The sequence below is a fragment of the Entelurus aequoreus genome, linkage group LG15 (assembly GCF_033978785.1).
Source record: "Entelurus aequoreus isolate RoL-2023_Sb linkage group LG15, RoL_Eaeq_v1.1, whole genome shotgun sequence".
Classification (NCBI taxonomy): Eukaryota; Metazoa; Chordata; class Actinopteri; order Syngnathiformes; family Syngnathidae; genus Entelurus; species Entelurus aequoreus.
In genome coordinates this window covers 34,932,916-34,950,636 of record NC_084745.1, presented here as the reverse complement: position 1 = coordinate 34,950,636, position 17,721 = coordinate 34,932,916, and the positions used below count along the sequence as shown (strand labels likewise).

Below are 17,721 nucleotides of genomic sequence, written 5' to 3'. Positions count from 1 at the left end.
CAGTCAAATATATTGTATATGACAGGCGCACTCTACTGACGACTGCAAAAACACCAATCAAAGATCCTTTATTGAACAGGAGTGCTTTCGGGGTTTCAGAAACGATAGCAAAAATGCTGGTCAAATATTGACCGCAGCACCTTTTTGTTATAAAAGGACCTACTGCAAAAAACAACAACACTAATCAAAGCTCTGGTGGTTTAAGGAAGTACAGCCAAAATGCTGATCAAAGATTGTCTTTATGACAGAAGCACACTGCTGTTTTAATAAACTACATAAAAAAGTCTATAGCCAAAGATCTCTATGTGACAGAAGCACTCTGGTTTCAAGGAACAACTTCAAAAACACTAGTTAAAGATCCTACATATGAAGGGGGAGTACTCTGCTGTTTTAAAGAACCTACTGCAAAGAACACTAATCAAAGATCCTATTTTTGACAGTAGTAGCTTTCTGTTCTGACATGATTTACTGCAAAAACATGAATCAAAGATCCTCTTTTTGACAGGAGCGCTGTAGTATTTTAATGAGCTATGGCAAACATGCTGGTCAAAGATCCTCTATATATGACAAGAGCAAACTACAGCAATGGAGGTGAAGGTACATACTGGAACCTCGAGGTAAAATACCATAAAAAGAAGTCAGTGTACAGCTTGTGCAACAGTAGCAGGTTAGCCTCACTTTGTTTTTTGGGCTTACTGTCGTGTTAGTGTTAGAAAAGCAGCTCAGTTTGTTTTTCCGTGCATGTTGGGAAACATGTTTCCATATCCGCAGCTTCCCTGTGCCGGCGGCACTCGTGCAGCACCAGACCATGGCATCAGTGAACTGCAGCCCTCCTGTGCCGGCGGCACTCGTGCAGCTCCAGACCATGGCATTAGTGAACCGCAGCTCCATTGTGCCGGCGGCACTCGCGCAGCTCCAGACCTTGACCTTAGTGAACTGCAGCTCCCCTGTGCCAGCGGCACTCGTGCAGCTCCAGACCGTGACACTATATATACGATGACCTTGCAACTCACGTTCAGTGGATAGCGAATCCATACTGCTGCCTCAAGTTGTACACTGACTATTCTAAAGTCTATGTATTTTTTAGTACGGGCCCTTGATGACATACAGTAGAACACGCTGACTGTCGACAGTTATTAGTTATGCAACGCTGCCTCGTTCATTTCAGGGAAAGCGGCAGGTTTCACGGTTGCTAAGGAACACCCGACGTTGCCAGAAGCCTGATGTAAGTTCCCCCCCTGAATGGGATCGCTCAGCAGTCACAATGCGTTCCTCTCAGAATGTTTGAACCTAAACAATGAAAAACATTATCGTGGCCTATTAGAGCGCCAGATGTGCTGACTAGAAAGGTAATGCCTTGTTCGTCGTTGTTGCCAGTTGTCTTACCATAACCATGATGTGGGGGGGGGGGGGGGGGGGGGGGGGGGGGGGGGTCATGTCCACTCCATTAAACGAATCACTCACAGCCCAAAGGAGATTTAATTATTTCTTCTTCCAAATGCTTTTTTCAAGCATCCTTGCGTCATCTTTGGTCCGAGGCGGCCTGGAAAACCCCCATTAGAAATGATATTTTAGCCGCACGTTGGCTTCAAGACAATGAAGACAAATGGATGATAATTAATAATATTATGGTTTCACTGCCACAATGGATGAATTAATGTTGCAGTGGGTTTTGTGGCCGACCTGGAAGACATTTCCTTGAAAATGACTTAGCAGGGGTGCAAAAAAACAATATGAATGAGTTTACATTTCAAGTTGTGCAATGCCTTTTAGTTGTACGGAATTTGTGAAAAGCATAGTAATTCACACACTTAAATAAATAAGATAATAACTGAGTAATAAATCCAACAGTAGGTTATGAAACCCACAATAAATTGTCAGCAGCAACAAAGAAAATGTGCTAAAAACAACAACATGCGTTTCTCTGGTTGTGTAATGTTGAATTCCGGGGTTCATGAACGCACCTGACTCGCCGTGACCGTGATTGGTGCATAATGAGGAAGTGTTGCTGTGGATGTTGGAGTCAAGACATGAGGATTACTTTCGGCGTGTTAAGGTCGGTAATAAAGTTTAAAAAAGAGCCTTCAGACTTACACACGAGACATTAATATGTAGAAAAATATTACACACAAGTTGCTATGAAAGAGTTGAACTGTGTGAGGTCTCCACAAGATGGTACTGGTGATGTGCAGGTAACCTAATTAGATAAACACTTTCGAGCTCGCTGCACTTTCCCGCTTCTGTCCTTTATTAGCATGTTAATGGAAAGTGGTCTTATTATGCGCCCCCTTTTTGAATTCAACTAAACAACATTTATAGTTTATTTACTTAATTACAGTCTTAGGCCGCCTTTACACTAAGCCGGATAAGGTTATCCAGGGTAAATCCCACCTAACCTTATCCGCGTCCACAACAACAATGCCACCGTTTCCTCCGTCCACCGGCGCAACGCCACTTAATACGCATGCGCGGAAAATGCGCACGCCATAGTCACATCCAGTGTTGCTTTGTGTGCAAGTTCTTAAAAGTAACTTTTCTGAACAATATCCAGTGTTGTGGTATTTTAATTAACTGTAATCCAGTGTGCTGTGGGGCCCTATTGTAGTGAATCACACCTGAGACAGTATACATTAATCAAATCTTTATTAGACACGTAAAGAATGTGATGAAGAACATTTTACATCAATCAAACTAGGAATCTAGATATCTGGTCAGGACACTCGCTCTTTTGCCTTCACCTTCATTGTCCATTCGTTTTTGGTGACTTTAGGGCTGCAACAACGAATCGATTAAATCGATTAAAATCGATTATAAGAATAGTTGCCGATTAATTTAGTCATCGATTCGTTGGATCTATGCTATGCGCAGAGTCTACTTTTTTTTAAAACATTTGTTTTCTTTATAAACCTTTATTTATAAACTGCAACATTTACAAACAGCTGAGAAACAATAATCAAAATAAGTATGGTGCCAGTATGCTGTTTTTTTTCAATAAAATACTGGAAAGGATAGAAATGTAGTTTGTCTCTTTTTCCCGATTATTAATCGATTAATCGAAGTAATAATCAAAAGATTAATCGATTATTAAATTAGTTGTTAGTTGCAGCCCTAGGTGACATTATGTACTCTGGACCTAGACGTTGAGTCCGCGACATACATGCCGGACATTAACTGATACAGTCTGCTTTGCCAGTTAGTCTTCCCTCGACGGCCAGGTAATACAAAGCGCACATCCACGGGAGCTCGCATTCTTGTTGACACTCCTTCGACAATTGGACGAAGTTTTTCGCTAAGTAGAATCACAGCTGACCTGGACTTTGGAAAGTTCTCTTGCCGTCTGAGAAGTGTTGTATCCCAAATAGCTGCAATCGCTTTCTCTTAAGGTATTCATGTGTGATTTCCATAAGCGTGTGTACATGTAGAAGAATGAGAAACACAAGCATGTCTGGATGACTCGCCTTCATATTTCCAGTGGTTAACTCCGAGTTACGAAACCGCTTTATTATGAAGCTGGCTGTGACGCATTCTTTCTGATGTCACTTCCTGTGTGAGGCGCGGTGTTTCTGGCGTCACTTCCTCTCCGAACTCAGTTTGTAAACGATCAATGAGTCCATACAAAGCTAAGAGCCGGAGATTCAAGAAATACACGGCTAACTTACCCGTGTAAAAAATTGTCAGAGGAGGGGGACCTTAAACGATAGTTTAGTGTGGCTGAAACGGGGCTTAGGCTAAATAATATATTTTTTAAGGGGTTATCCTAGTGTGTGAATGTGAGTGTGAATGTTGTCTGTCTATCTGTGTTGGTCCTGCGATGAGGTGGCAACTTGTACAGGGGGTATCCCGCCTTCCGCCCGAATGCAGCTGAGATAGGCTCCAGCACCCCCCGCGACCCCAAAAGGGACAAACGGTAGAAATGGATGGATGGGTGGGTTATCCGGTGTAGTGTAGACATAGCCTAAATGAGGACACTCCTATATATGTGTTTGTCTCCTGCTTATAAACAACTGTAGACAAAAGGGTGAAAATGTTAAGTCATTAGTCGAATCAACTTAACATTTCTCACAACTCTACAAAACACCTATCTGTAACTTATGGGTGTTGATGAAATCATCACAAAATTTGGTACACACCTTTAGCGGACTTATGACCATAAGTGAGTGTAAAATCTTAGTAAGATTGGTTGAAAACCATGTCCGCCATCAATCCAAACATCTCTGCAGAAAAAGTGAAGTGAATTGAAGTGAATTACATTTATATAGCGCTTTTTCTCAAGTGACTCAAAGCGCTTTACATAGTGAAACCCAATATCTAAGTTACATTCAAACCAGTGTGGGTGGCACTGGGAGCAGGTGGGTAAAGTGTCTTGCCCAAGGACACAACGGCAGTGACTAGGATGGCGGAAGCGGGGATCGAACCTGCAACCCTCAAGTTGCTGGCACGGCCGCTCTACCAACCGAGCTATACCGCAGTCACAGTCAAGGTTATCGTGACCAAAATGTATCACTGTTATTCTTGTCACTGCATTGTTGAATATGCTATAAAACAGGGGTGTCAAACGTACGAACAGGTTTTATCCGACCCGCAGGAGGAGTTGGCTAAGTATAAATATGAGCCGAAAGAAACTGCTGTTCTAAATTTGTCCACTAGATGTTGCAATAGCAACTATTTGTATCTTTGAAGATGATGCTACATATGTAAAAAAAATAATAAACCACATGATGTTAGTGCACCAGTCATAAATAACATCCTGTAATTTGATTTTGATAATATTTTTTTATCTTGATAGATTGAACATTAAAGGCCTACTGAAACCCACTACTACCGACCACGCAGTCTGATAGTTTATATATCAATGATGAAATCTTAACATTGCAACACATGCCAATACTGCCGGGTTAACTTTTAAGGTGCAATTTTAAATTTCCCGCCACACTTTCGGTTGAAAACGTCTAGATATGATGACGTATGCTCGTGACGTAAACGGTTGATACGGAAGTATTGGTACCCCATTGAATACAATACAAAAAAGCTCTGTTTTCATTTCAAAATTCCACAGTATTCTGGACATCTGTGTTGGTGAATCTTTTGCAATTTGTTTCATGAACAATGGAGACTGCAAAGAAGAAAGTTGTAGGTGGGATCGGTGTATTAGCGGCGGACTACAGCAACACAGCCAGGAGGACAGAGATGGATAGCAGACGCGCTAGCCGCCGAACTCACCTTAACTTCCTCCGTCTCGCCGACCGCATCTGTGATCGGGTGATGTCCTTCGTCGCACCGTCGATCGCTGGAACGCAGGTGAGCACGGGTGTTGATGAGCAGATGAGGGCTGGCTGGCGTAGGTGAATAGCTAATGTTTTTAGCATAGCTCTGTGAGGTCCGGTTGCTAAGTTAGCTTCAATGGCGTCGTTAGCAACAGCATTTTTAACCTTCGCCAGACTGGAAAGCATTAATCGTGTATTTACATGTCCACGGTTTAATAGTATTGTTGATCTTCTGTCTATCCTTCCCGTCAGGGATTTATATATTTTGTTTCTATATGCAGTTAAGCACGATGCTATCACGTTAGCTCCGTAGCTAGAGTGTTTTGTCGATGTATTGTTGTGGAGATAAAATAAAATGTGAATGTCCATTTCGCGTTCTCGACTCTCATTTTCAAGAGGATATAGTATCCGAGGTAGTTTAAAATACAAATCCGTGATCCACAATAGAAAAAGGAGAGAGTGTGGAATCCAATGAGCCAGCTTGTACCTAAGTTACGGTCAAAGCGAAAAAAAATATGTCTTGCACTGCCTTCTAGTCCTTCACTCTAACGTTCCTCATCCACGAATCTTTCATCCTCGCTCAAGTTAATGGGGTAATCGTCGCTTTCTCGGTCCGAAACGCTCTAGCTGCATTGAAAACAATAGGAAAATGTGAGGAGCCTTTCAATTGACTACGTCACGCTACTTCCGGTAGGGGCAAGGCTTTATTTTATCAGATACCAAAAGTTGCGATCTTTATCGTCGTTGTTCTCTACTAAATCCTTTCAGCAAAAATATGGCAATATCGCGAAATTATCAAGTATGACACATAGAATGGATCTGCTATCCCCGTTTAAATAAAAAAAAATCATTTCAGTAGGCCTTTAACACCAATGAGTTAACTGATGAACATTATCACACAATTTATTCAGAAAGTATAAATAATGACAAATAAAGGTAGAATACTATTAACCGCAACATGTAAGTGTAAAAAAAAAAAAACCCAACATCATTAGGATTTGTACATTTTCAGAATGTGCTTGTTCTATTTTTAAACAAAGAAAACAACCTGAAGTTGTCTTTACTTACAAGTTATCGTGCCGTGATTTTACCAGTCCGGCCTATTTGAGAGTAGATTTTTCTCCATGTGGCCCCCGATCTAAAATGAGTTTGACACCCCTGCTCTAAAAGTACTTATACACATACTAAAATCTTTAAACCAGGTTTAGAAGACGTACTGTAAATGTGTCTTGCAGTCATGTTAGCATTTAAGATAGCAGGCCATTAGAATGCTAGCGCCTATGACTTTGACAAGGAATTATCTATGGCCCCCGGGATGATATTTGATTATTATTAGAACCAGCCCGCAGGCCACAGCTGCCTGCTGCTGTTTTGCATGCACCAATACTCCATCAGTGTTGGCGCTAGTAATTTTCAAAATGGGATCCCAGGGACCCCATCAAGTCATAAAAATGGTGTCCCACAGTAAAGTTTTGGGGTCCCAACTTTTTTGTACCGTTTTGAAAACATATTACAAATGTATGCATTATCCTGTCATATCTCACATTCTATATTGTGTTTTGGAAAAAGGTTGTCATAAATGTTACTTAATTAAAGAAAACACTTTTTTATGCATATGTAAATGTATTCAGTTATAAACATTCATTCACTTTCTTCTTTCCTTCATGGATCTAAACTTTACAGCTGCCAGTATTTTTTTCTATATCCATCCATCCATTTTCTACCGCTTATTCCCTTCGGGGTCGCGGGGGGATATTTTTATTGTAATATTTTCAGAATGTGTTTGTTCTATTTTTGGCCAAATTAAGACAAAGAAAACAATCTGAAGTTGTCTTTATTTTTTAGTTTTAATGCCACGATTTTAACAGTCGGGCCCCCGTGTCTACAGATTTTCCTCCATGTGGCCCCTGAGATAAAATGAGTTTGACACCCCTGCACGGTATCACCAAGAGTTTTGAAATGATCACGGTTTTTCGATAACATTTTGAATTGATCATACTAACCGGTGGGAATTTTATTGCGGTCTATTATTATACCGTTAATTGTTACATCCCTACTTAACTTTGAGGATATTTGCATTACAGGTATGCTAGTATATCTTCCAAAGCATTTTGACCTCAACCCATAGAAATGCTCAGCCCACAAATGTCCATCCATTTTCATAGGCAATTTTTTATGTTAGATGTGTTTTTATGTTTTTTCTTTATTTTTTCTTCGTGATCTTCACCTGGCCTTTGGTGCCGCGTGTCAGATTCCGACGCAAATGAACAGCAGTTTGATTTACAGCGACATGTGGTTTGGGCTCCTTTTGTGTCCTTGCAGTTGGTGTGCCATTACGGTTCTTTAGATGGCCCCATATGGCGCAGAAGACATCTGCGGCTCTTTAAGAGTGACATTAAAATAGTTATTGGATTGTACGGGGGAGTCTTTGCCGTGGTATTTGCGTACTTTCCATTACATTTTCTGGCCACCTTTCATTCGTAGAGTTATGAAAAGAAATGTTGTGTGAAAAAAATGCAATGTAGCCTGCTTGTGCTATTTTATTAGCTGCTTTTCCCCCCGTAAATGTAATTGATAGCTCAGGTTAGTCGTGGAGTGAAGACAGACAGACAACTGCTGAGACACCCCTGCGTCTTGGACCAAGTCCCTAATGTAGTCCCGTTTGGACCGCCCCCCTCCCTCCTTTGCTCCCTCTGTGGCTGTCAGAGCTGAACAGAGGCGTGGAGACGACCACACAAAAGAAATATTTGTCCAATCTGTCCAAGCAAACTCCCTGATTGAGCGCTGAACTTTCCCATCACGCTCGCTCTTTATGCTCCGTGTGATGTGACGTGGAACTGAACCAGCTGACAGATTATAAACATCAGTAACAGTAAAAGTGCACTTGTGAAAACGTGATATAAAAATGTTTTTCTTTTACCAAATATTGGAAGCGATGAGAGGGATATTGAAAGTTGAAATAAATATGGTGAAGCCTCTGCAGTTATTCCGTAAATTTCACCCAAAAGCCGAATATTCCTAACTTTTGTACGTACAGTCATCCCTTGCCTTGCTCTTATTGCAGATTTGTATTATTTTTAAAGCTAATTTTACACATTTTTGGATCTTATCAAGTATTTACAAGCATGAATAATGGCTAAATAATCTAAAAATAGCAATACTACAGTAGTATTGAGATGAACGCAATCAGAGCGTGCTGTTCAGTATTATGTCCACTGATTGTAAGGCTGCAACTAACGATTATTTTTCTATCGATTAATCTTTAGATTATTTTTTTCGATTAATCGGTTAATCTATAGATTATTTTTTTCGATTAATCTATAGATTATTTTTCCTTTTACCGATTATTTTTTATTTTATTTTATTTAAAATGAAGATGAAAAAATAAATGTAGGCCAGTTTTTTCAAAAGGCATGGCTTTTATTTACAAAAAAAAAAAGTATGGCCACTCAGTCAACAGTGACAACAACATGACAAAATATTCTGTAACAATGTAAACATTTAAAACTTTTAACATTTAACAAAATTAAAAGTAGCTTATTTGCTTTTTAATGTGCAAATATAAAAGTAAACATCCAGTGCAAATCTTAATATTCTGCAATAGTATAAGCATTTCAAAAGTAAAAGTATTGCTTATTTTGCTTTAAAATGTGCAAAAATAAAGATAAACATCCAATACAAAAAAGTGCAAAACGAAATATTCTGTAACAACAGTGTAAACATTTCAACAAAAGTGAAGGAATTGCTTATTTGCTAAAATGTGCAAAAATAAAGATAAATATCCAATACAAAAAAGTGCCAATCTAAATATTCTGGAGCACTGTAAACATTAAGTATTGCTTTTAAAATGTGCAAAATAAACATCCAGTCCAACACAGTACACAATAACCAATTCTACTCATTCCAGTGAGTGACTAACAGTTGTAATGAAGAAAGGTTAGCATGTCTACGCTCAGAAGGGGTCGATGTGGCTGGAACTGAGAGGTAATTAGCCTTCACCTCAAGCCAGGACTGCGAGCGAGCTGAGCTGCAGTTTAAGTTTCTAGAAGGTCAACGGGCTCATAGTGATGTTACTAGTAGTTGACTGGGAGGTGTTTATTATCATTTGGGGAGAGTCCGCTGCCTGATGCTCACCTGCTAAACACCTATCTGCTCCACGCTGAAGCGCTGACTACATGCGCTCTGAATACGCACTGCTGATTGGCTGGTAACGTTTTGAATATGCACTGCTGATTGGCTGATAATGCTTTGTGTGTACCAATCAGATGGTTGTATGGGTGGGACAATGCTGCGTGCTGAGACAGAAGCAGAAGGAGCAAAGCAGCTTGTTAAGACTTTAGCTTTAGCTTAGAAACTCGTTCGGTACACCCCTGTACCGAACCGAAAGCCCCGTACCTAAACGGTTCAATACAAAATACGTACCGTTACACCCCTAGCAGATACAAATGACACATTCATGTTTTTGTGTAATGATGACAACGTATGCTCACGCGGACGATTGACTAGTTGATGGTTTTCTTTTCAAATGTTCGTTCATAGCCATTGTGCTGCTATGATAGGCCATTTCCGCTCGACACAGTGTGCATACAACAACATTATTAGGCCGTGTATTGAAATACTCCCACACTTTTGACGACTTTTGGTGTGCTTTTTCCCCCTCGCTCGTACAGTCTGCTTTGCGCTCCGCCATGACGGTAGTGTGACGTAAATATGCGACGCGTCGACGCACAAAAACGGCGTCGACGTATTTACATAACCGATGACGTCGATGACGTCGACTACGTCGACGCGTCGTTTCAGCCTTAACTGATTGTCTCAGCCCCAGGAAACATTACTATATTGGATTAAACCAGTTTAAAGGTGATTTATGTGGGATTTATTTCATGTTTGGAAGGCTCTCATATTGTTAAAATTTCTATTTAGTTGAGATGCTCAAAAAATCGATTTACATATTGATCGCAAGTCTTATGTGTGCCAATTCTTAATCGATTCATCATTTTCAAAAAAGTATATAAAAAAAACAAAACGCTAAGAATGAAAGTAGATTTTTTTTTTGTTTGTTTATATTTATGTATTTATGTAAAAGTAATAATTCTGAATAGAAAAACATATATTTAAAAATAAATCTATTTTAAAGTTTTTATTTAGGCCATGTCCTGTTTTGAAAATGTTTTATCATTGTATACCAAATAATGAATCAAGAATCGTGTTAAATCGAAAATGTATTCAAAAATGAATCATCACCTCAAGAATCAGAATCAAATTGGGAGTTATTTAGGTTTTAAACAGGGTTTTTGTGCTCTAGCTATGAAAAGATTTGTTAATTCCTACTTTGCTGAACATTTTTTTCAGCAGTCAGTCCTGGAACAAATTAAAAGCGATAAAGAAAAGGTTTACTGTAGTGTATTATCAGAGTTTACCTAACAACTTGTTGCTTTGTCAACTACAACACAATGCTAAGAAGTTTTCTTTAAAAATAGCCTGGCGAATACATTTATCTACACCAGACTCAAAGTGGTCTCCTGCATTTTAATTTTTCTTTTAAGGCAAACAGTTTGGACCTGCTTTGAACATGTTTACAGTTTCACACAAAAATACTTGAGTTCAGCAAACTTCAAAGGAATATTGTACTTATCATTTTAACAAATGAATGTTGGGATACACTTGTATGATAAAGCTTGTACTTATAGCGACAATTAATGATTTTTTAATCACCATTGTTTTCTTAATACTTACTTTTATTTTGGTTTTGCTTTGTGACAGCTTTGTGAATCGGCAGGATGTCCCTTCTAAAAAAAAGTTTGTTTCGCAGCGGATGTTGCCATCGGAGGCACGTCGTGTGTGTGTGTGTGTGTGTGTGTGTGTGTGTGTGTGTGTGTGTGTGTGTGTGTGTGTGTGTGTGTGTGTGTGTGTGGTGTGTGTGTGTTTGCCAGTGTGAAGTGAAAGGGTTGCCAGGGGTGGTGAAAGCTTGTTGTTTGCTCATGTCCAGACCTGCAGAATGGATGAGGACACAGACGGGATTTCTCTCCGGTGGACATGGGCCCTCATGTGTGTTTGGGGGAGACATGGTAACGTTGTAGGGAATGGACAGGCATCTGATTGAACGCAGGAAGACTGAATAGCAAGCGAAAGTTGGGGGGGGGGCTTCCAGTGATGAGGTCAGTATCAAATCCCTAAAAACAATTTTGCGGCTCCCAATGAATATAAACGACTGCTAATCAGGAAGCAACGTGGTAGGTCGGATCAGACTACAACGTACTTGTCCAATACAGTTCAGTCCTTTCTTTGCCCTGACCTCTGAGGCTCCACTGAGCAATAAAACTTCAAAGCCCCGACTCAACAAATCATCTCCCTTTGTGTCCCTTCATATTTGCTTCTGGTGGGAACCTCCACCAACATTCTCCAAGAAACATCCAGCAGTTTTCTCAAACAATATTGCAAAATTAGATGGTTTCAGTGATCAAAACACTAGACTTGGGCCAGCATTCGATAAGTCAATTAACCGAATGATTAATGAAAATGAACTCGATAAGTTTGCCAGCTTCGATAATCGCCGTGTGCATGCGGTATTTCTTTGCAGCAACTGCGGGAGTTTGTACTACATGCACAAGAACGGTAGTCATAATAACTGCTGTAAAACTCCCAAGGTTAGTATTAAAGGTTAGTAGGTTAGTGTTAAATCAAAATGATCAAAGACCTGTGATTGATAACCACAAGTTGTTGAAAAGAGCAGCAGTGGACTATAGCCTCCCAGTATATCATAACAAACAATTTTGTGCTTAATAAAACATTAGTTAACTATTTTATGTAAAAAAAATAGTAGTGGCATGGCGCTTTCTAGTACATAAACAATGTTGTTCTTTATATTCTCAATGTGGTGGTGGTGGTGGTGTGACATCATATGATTTGTAATAATAGAGGCTAATAAAAAGGCTAAAACATAGTTGAAGAAAAATCTTTGTTTTATTAGAGCTGTCAAACGATTAAAATATTTAATCACAATAATCACACTTTTGCTCATAGTTAACTCAAAATTAATCGTGATTAATTGCAGATAAATATAATTTTTCGTCATTAGTAAGTGTAACCTATACGGATCATTTGCATGTTTTTGTTACCATGACTGGACAATTAGTATGCTTTGATGAAATGTCTTTTAAACATTAGGCTTTTTTTAAACAGCTCCACACAAAAAGGACATAAACATCCTTTTAAAGAGTTAAAAAAATGTACCTGCAGTGCATTGGTGTCTTGCGAGATTTTGTATTTTGTAGCAATACAGTATTTGTATTCCTCCTGTAGGAGCCCTTTCAATCAGAGGGGAGGGGAGGAGTCCACTTCCAGGTTTAGACACCAGCATCACACATTAATAACACAAAATCATCATGGTTTGATTGTCAAAGATGTTTGGTAATGTAATCTGTGATATTTCTACCTGAATGAATTCTTCTGATATTCTGTACATTACATGTTGTACAAGTTAATAGTTTTCATATCTCTGCAGGACAATGTTTCAACCCTCTCTATTTATTAATAAAATGTAATATTCAGCCTGCTAAACATTCTGTAATTGCGGACTACCAATCAGAACAGGTTATAAAATAATATACACTTTATTTCTATCTGCCATAAAACATTAGGTAAAAGTAGATAGAAATATCACAGATTTAAGAAAAACGTCTTTGACAAAGCATGATCGTAACCTAAGCCGATGTTTCATTGTTTTGGTAGTTAGTCCAGATGTGAAGCTTAGCGCTAATATTGTGATGCCGGAAGTACGTGTTTGGTAAGAAAAGGTGTTTTGACAAAAATCTACAATAAAAGTGACTAGAAGTGACTCTGGACTACCGCCCTACCGTCTTTTTCTGCTGAGATTTTATTCCAGTTTACTAAAGCAGTTAGCGTAACAATTTACATTTTATGTTAGTAATGCACTCAACTGTAATGTAAATACGGGCGTGAAGCTCCTCCTCTCTACAAGCAGCAAAGCGTGCAAGCAGCGTTCGCTCCAATGATTGCGTCTCACGACGAATGAAGATAAAGTTGTCTTGTCAACTTGCCATGGCTTTGGATTTAAGATTTTCATAATGTCCCCCTCGCTATTTTGAAGCTTGTGGCTCAACAGCAACTGGACGCCATTACATTCCCCCACGCTACGGAATGGATCCAGGGTAAAAAAAGAGTCAGGATGCATGTGCGTTATTTGCGTGTTAAAAAATAGATTGCCGTTAAAGGGACTTATAGTTAACGCGTTATTGCATTAACTTTGTCAGCCCTACTTTTTATTCATTACTAGTATCAACATTTCAGCTTTTTCTCATTACGTTTAGCCTTTTTGCTCCATTTTTGCTGTTTTTTTTTTGTTTAGTAAAAAAAACCCATGTATTTGATTTTAGTCGTCAAAGAGCTGGACTTCCCACTATTAGCTCCCGGGCTACACTTTGAACACCACTGGTTTACATATTTCACTTGGAAGGCATCGGGCTACCAAATGACAAAAGAGTGTCTCTAAGCTGTGTCTTTTAAGCAATGTGATAAAGGTTGTGTTGCAACAAGTTTGTGTTCTGCAAGCATTGCACACTCCCTGCCGGGCTTGTGTAGGTGGATCTTCGCTCTTATACGTGCGGCGAATATCTCAACTGACCGCTTGTAGTTGATTACCGAATAAATGCATGATGCAAGACACGTTTTCTCTTTCACTTCATCTCGTTTCACTTTTAATGCATTGCTAATCGCCAACACAGATCCCTTCTGCTACGTCTGTTACGGAGCATACCGCCAAAGTTCCATTATAATTTCTTTATAAGCCAGGGCTAAAATGGATGCGCCAAATCCGCATTTGTGGCAGACTGACTAAAATAAATAAATACATGAGAAAAACAGGCTCATTTTTTAAGACCGCAGGCATTCATCTTCGGCGCTGACTGCCCAGAGCTCACCCATTACCTCCCTGCTTGGCACTCAGCACCAAGGGTTGGAATTGGGGGTTAAATCACCAAAAATGACTCCCGGGCGCGGCCACCGCTGCTGCCTACTGCTCCCCTCACCTCCCAGGGGGTGATCAAGGGTGATGGGTCAAATGCAGAGAATAATTTCGCCACACCTAGTGTGTGTGTGACAATCATTGGTACTTTAACTTCAACTTTAACACGCCAAAAAGAGACATGGCTGTCCGAGGAAAAAGTGTCTTCCGTATTAAGTATCCTGAAAAAGCTAGTATCCAATTTTTTACGTATTGGCATCAAAGTATCGATACTTTTGACAACCACAAATTCAAAACAAGTACAAAATCCTTATTTAATTGCTTATTTAACCCATATCAAATGAATGTTGCGTTGAGTTGTTGCACCAGGTGACAGCGGTTCATGTATCCTAAGTGTCTCTTGTTTAGGGAGGGGGCAGTGGAGGCAGGGATCCCACAGTGCAGTTGTGACTTGTTGACAGGTGTAGCACGACGTAAGGTGAAAGGTCAGCAAAGTTGCCACGGCGATATACAAGTCTGGAACTGCTTCTGGCCCAAAAGGAAGGAGAGAGTCATTCCTCCTGTCATTTCTGTCATGTCATGTGACGCTGCCACAAAATATTCCACCTGGCTGTTTATGTCAACTTCTAGAGTTTACAAATGTTATTGAAAGCCTAAACACTCTCCAGGATAGCGGCGGCGTTTGCTACTTCATGTTTTTCCGTCGCAGCGAGTCATAACATGCACGACATACTGTATGTGCGTCAATGTTTTTTTTTTTTCCAAGATGGTCTCTGACCTAACGGCTGGGGTGACGGCGGCGGAGTGGAACGGAACTTTTTTTCAGACGTCTCCAAACAGGCCGATCAAGTTAAACCAATATTAGGGATGGGAGGATCATTAGCGACGGGGCCGGGGGTGTCAGGTTACATGGTGTACACCTCCAGACCTGCTCTGAACCTCTCTGATTGGCTGGAAGAGACTACTGATGGGGACACTCAATCATTAGCTAGGTTGTTGTCAACCTACTGTAGTTGATTAAAATAACTCCCACTTCCTCAACCTTTATTGAGCTCAAAGCACATATTTTACATGAGAAAATACAAATAAAACAAAAAGTATACCCAAAAATAATGATTAGGTTAGTTATTAATCTTTAGCCATAGATGGATGAACAATAAGCGTTATTTGTAGTTAATCAATGATCATCTCGTCCATTGTGATGATATTCTTGTGGTGGCGAACAGCCGACAGTTTCATAATTTGTTTTTATTTTTATTGATACTCGCATGTTAAAAGTGCAATTTTCATTGTTGATGATGTGCATTTTTTCGGAAACCAAGAATAAAGGTTATGGCAAGCAAAAAAAATGTTCCTTTAAACTATTTTCCTGAAAATACGCATTTAGACTATAAAGTGTTTTGACCGATTAATCGACAGAGTACTTGAATAAATGAATAGCTGCAGCCTTAATGTCAATTCCGGTGTCAAACTTTGCATCTTAAACCCTTAACTGTATGTACTGGAGTTTTACTTCCATTAAAACTAATTTACAGGATCATTTGGTGTAGCGCTTGCTTTTCTTTCTCTAAAAAGTATTCATTTGCCTTTAAAACTTAACTGAAGTTGGCTGAAAGTTTGAAAAAAGTTTTTTTTAAATTATTCTCAAGCTGCTGTAGCTCACACTGCGGCAACAAAGCATCATTTACCTGTCAGGGAAGTGTGAAAAGAAATTAACACTTTTTTTTTTGCGTTCGCCTTCCAGAATGACCACCATTCTTGATCCCTATTCCAGACACTCTTCAGATGAAATCTTGCGAGATTTGCTGAAATCTCATGTGATGTCATGTGCAGTGGCGCTTCAGACTGCAGGTATGAAATTTAGTTACAAAAAATATTATTGTTCCATCGTATGACTTAATTTTAGTCCGTTACCTTATCCAGGCAACTTTAAACAGTCAAGCCTTATCTTTTCTTGATCCTGTGATTTTATAACCAAAAAAGTGACGGTGACATTCATTAATTGACATAAAATGTGAGCGCCAAAAAGGTAAGTTTTCATGAGTAATCCATCAGTTTATCATCACGTGTGTTTTAGTGTCAACTTCCTTATTACAGCGATACGATTACACAGCATTGTGCTTACAGTTACTTCCTGTTCAGTGCAAAGTAAGCTTTAAAATAACAGCATTGCAGTATTAAATATTCTACCACAGCATCTAACGCCAAAATTTTTAAAAATGTGTTATCCACCGGAAGAAAGATTTGCGCATTTATGAAAGCTTTTTTGTCATTGTGGTCAAAACATACAACGAAACATCTAATGTTAAAACAGTTCAGTTCAGTTCAGTTTCAGTTTATTTCGAACATGTATACAATACAATGTTATGCATCACACAGTTCCAGTCGTTTCATTACAGCATGTCTGAAAAGGAGTCGGAAGAAGCCGAGCTTATTTAATCCTACCCCTTTTCATACCATAACAATTTTATCCAATGTCCTTGTTCTCTGTAACAGAAGAGTGAAGAGATAAATAATAAATAAATAATGTACCATAGTAAACATACAAATATTAAATACATAGATAATCTTTGTCTCAATAAAAAAGGGGGAGAAAAAAAAAGGCTCAAGATGTTAATCATAATTCTTGTTCTGTGTATTTTGTGAACACTTGTAGTTTGAACAGTCTCTTAAACTGAATCATATTGGTGCTTTGTTTGATTTCTTTGGTTAATCCGTTCCATAATTTAATTCCGCATACTGATATACTAAAAGTTTTAAGTGTTGTACGTATGTTTTAAATTAGATTTTCCTCTAAGGTTATATATCTCCTCTTTTGTTGAAAAGAATTGCTGTACATTCTTGGCTAGCAGGTTATAGTTTGCTTTGTACATAATTTTAGCTGTTTGCAAATGCACCAAATCATTGAATTTCAATAATTGTGATTTAATAGATATAGGGTTTGTATGTATGTCTCCTCTCTGAGCTGCCACCTTACCGTGGTAGAGGAGTTTGCGTGTCCCAATGATCCTAGGAGCTATGTTGTCCGGGGGCTTTCATGCCGCCTGGTAGGGTCTCCCAAGACAAACAGGTCCTAGGTGAGGGATCAGACAAAGAGCAGCTCAAAGACTTCTATGGAAAGGAAACAACAAGGATTCAGATTTCCCTCGCCCGGACGCGGGTCACCGGGGACCCCCTCCGGAGCCAGGCCCGGAGTTGGGGCACGATGGCGAGCGCCTGGTGGCCGGGCCTGTCCCCATGGGGCCCGGCCGGGCACAGCCCGAAGAGGCAACGTGGGTCCCCCCTCCAATGGGCTCACCACTCATGGGAGGGGCCATAGAGGTCGGGTGCATTGTGAGCTGGGCGGAAGCCGAAGGCAGGGCACTTGGCGGTCCGATCCTCGGCTACATTAGCTAGCTCTTGGGACGTGGAACGTCACCTCGCTGGGGGGGAAGGAGCCTGAGCTTGTGCGCGAGGTAGAGAGAAGGTAGCCTG

General features: G+C 39.8%; 1 protein-coding gene across 6 annotated transcripts in view; it reads left to right on the top strand.

Annotated features, from left to right (window-relative positions):
• The first annotated feature begins 1,978 nt into the window (after positions 1–1,978).
• The window catches only part of sulf1 (sulfatase 1), a 177,444-nt gene continuing 161,701 nt past the window's right edge, over positions 1,979–17,721 (top strand). For all 6 annotated transcript variants that reach the window (XM_062021273.1, XM_062021269.1, XM_062021271.1 and 3 more), the window contains exons 1-2: positions 1,979–2,056; positions 15,992–16,098. The gene's annotated coding sequence lies outside the window, so the exon portion shown is untranslated. The remainder of the gene's footprint in view (positions 2,057–15,991; positions 16,099–17,721) is intronic.